This window comes from Aegilops tauschii, chromosome 2 (assembly GCF_002575655.3).
Source record: "Aegilops tauschii subsp. strangulata cultivar AL8/78 chromosome 2, Aet v6.0, whole genome shotgun sequence".
NCBI lineage: Eukaryota > Viridiplantae > Streptophyta > Magnoliopsida > Poales > Poaceae > Aegilops > Aegilops tauschii.
The window spans coordinates 118,370,643-118,373,817 of record NC_053036.3 but is presented as its reverse complement, the minus strand read 5'-3'; positions in this window follow the sequence as shown (position 1 = coordinate 118,373,817).

Here is a 3,175-nt window from a genome sequence, read left to right as displayed (position 1 = left end):
TTCAAACGATGGTTGGCTGGGTCTGCAAATCGAGGAGGTGGATGGAGGGTGGATCGACTGGATGGATGGATCGAGGGGATGGCTGGCTACGAGATGGATTTGGGAAGACCCCGAGGTGGAAGAGGTGTGGGTAGTTGGCTGGCGGCGACGAGAGGGATGGGACAGCTCTCCTCAAATTTAGGGTTGGGTCATTATTTATAGCAGATGGATTTAGGTTAGGGCTACCTCGTCCCTCCGATCGCAATCGGATGGTCGAGAAATAAATAGGTAGGGAGTCCAAAAAGAAAACAGAGATATTTTATAGATGTTGGGGGATGATCCGGACCCATCGGTCAAGACTGCCCGGGTCGGGTTCGGAGAAGTTTCGGACGCGCACGCGAGGGGTTTGAGCACTGAGCAAGGAGATTAAGCGGCCAGACAAGAGGGACTCGAAAACCCGGTTGGTCTCGGAACGGACAACTGAGAGACGCGACAACTACGAACGAACTAAGAGTTTTAAGAAAACATGCTGATGCAATGCGGATGTTGCGATGATGAATGCAACAAATAAATCAATACACACAACGATAACGAAAAATATGGAAGCCGTCAGGAGCATCGGTCTCGGGGCGTCACAACAATGCTCCACTCAAGTGGAGCCATCACCAATGCTGGACCCACACACTTCCGAAGAAAAAAGTGAAGGCCCTCAACCAAGTGGACAAGATCAAGGGCAAGATAAACCTCATGATGATGATGGTGCACCATGTGATGCCCAAGATCAAGTTCATGACCCCGAGCAAGCTCAAGATCTAGAGGATGCTCAAGATCAAGAACAAGCTCAAGACGGTGCTCAAGATGATCAAGTGGATGATCCTCAAACTCCTATTGAGGAACTTTTGGAGCGCCGCGCCACCAAGGTGGCTTCCAAGCTCAAGCATCAACAACATACCATGGAGAATGTGCTTGGAAGCTTGAGAAAAGGGGTAACTACTCGTAGACAATTGTCAAAGTTTTGTGAGCATCACGCATTTGTTTTGTTTGTTGAACCCCAAAAGGTACATGAGGCGCTCGATGATGTGGATTGGCTTGAAGCCATGCATGATGAACTCAACAACTTCGAGCGCAACCAAGTTTGGGAATTAGTGCCAAGGCCAACGGAGAATCACAATGTCATTGGGACCAAGTGGATATCTTCAAGAACAAGCAAGATGCGAATGGTGCGGTTGTTTGAAACAAGGCAATATTGGTGGCACAAGGCTACTCCCAAGTCGAGGGTATCGACTATGGTGAAACCTTTGTCCCCTTTGCTGATCTTGAATCTATTTGCATGTTGCTTGCATATGCATCTCACCATGATTTTAAATTGCAACAAACGGATGTGAAGAGTGCATTTCTTAATGGTACTCTAAATGAATTGGTATATGTCAAACAACCCCCAGGGTTCGTGCATCCCAAGCTCCCCACTCATGTACACAAACTCAACAAGGCACTTTATGGCCTTAAACTAGCCCCACGTGTCTGGTATGAGCACCTTACCGAGTTCTTGCAAGATCGTGGGTTTGAAATTGGGAAAATTGATCCCAGTCTTTTTACTAAGAGGGTCAAAGGGGATTTGTTCATATGCCAACTCTATGTTGATGATACCATATTTGGTTCTCCTAACAAATCTTTCAATGATGAGTTTTCTGCACTAATGACCGAGAAGTTCGAGATGTCTATGATGGGAGAGTTGAAGTTCTTTCTTGGATTTGATGTCAAGCAAAGAACAGAAGGAACCTTCATCAACCAAGCCAAATATACCCAACACATGCTCAAGAGATTCAAGCTAGATGATGTCAAGCCTGTCAAGTTTCCTGTGCCTACTAAATGCAAGCTTGACATTGATCCCAATGGTAAAGCAGTGGATCAAAAGGTATATCGCTCCATGATTGGATCCTTGCTTTACCTTTGTGCATCTAGAACGGATATTATGTTGAGTGTGGGAATGTGTGCAAGATTCCAAGCCGCACCTAAGGAAAGTCACTATTTGGCGGTCAAGCGAATCTTTCAATATTTTGCTCATACCCCAAACCTTGGCTTATGGTAGCCCAAAGGAGCAATCTTTGATCTCATCAGTTATTCGGACTCGGATTGGGTGGGAGATGTGGTGGATAGGAAGTCAACTTCCGGAGGGTGACAATTCCTTGGTCGCTCTTTGGTAAGTTGGTCTTCGAAGAAGTGAAATTGTGTGTCTCTCTCTCGTCCACCGAGGCCGAGTATGTAGCCACCGCAAGTTGTTGTGTACAATTGCTATAGTTGAGGCTAACTTTAAAGGATTACGATGTCACTTGTGACAAAGTGCCTCTTCTATGTGACAATGAAAGTGCTATCAAGATCTCCCGCAATCCGGTGCAACATAGCAAGACAAAGCATATTGAGATACTTCATCACTTCATTCGGGATCATATCAAGCGTGGGGAGATTGAGATTATCTACGTTAACACACAAGAGCAAGTAGCGGACATTTTCACGAAGCCTTTGGATGAAGCTAGATTTTGCGACTTAAGGAATGAGCGAAATATCATTGATTCAAGCAATGTGACTTGAATCTAGCCACACCCCACCGCATTCATCACATTATCTTGTTCTGGATGTAGGCATGGACATAGGGGGAGTGTTGTTCTCTCAATGAGCTCTCCCTCCCCCCATTATGCATAAATTGATCAAGTCTTTCACATTCGCCATTTTTTATGGTACTTGTGCTTCAAAGATGAGTTTTAGTCAGGGGCGCAAGGTTAAAATCTTCGTGGTGCCATACAAATTGACTCAAACATAGGTGACCTCGGTCACCGCCCTCTTCTCGAGTGGTGTGTCTCCTCTTGGTTTGAGGTGTGTTTGTGTTTCCGTGGCTTTCGGTTGTTGGATTACTCCAAGTATGCTCTTCCTTTTGTTGACTTTTGAGCTTGGAGTACTCCTCCCTATTTGTTGTGTTTATTGTATCCAACCTAAGACTTCCCTTGCCTCAGCCTCTCATACATTGCATAAGCCCTTTTACCCTCCTTGTCCAAATGCAGTTTTCTAGTAGCAGGCGGTACTACCGCTGGTGGGCACGGTACTACCACTCTGGTGGTACTACCGCGCAAGCCGGCGGTACTATCGCTGAGTGCAGTGTGTTGACCTCCTGTCAACGCACTGAGGCAGAACTACCGCCGTG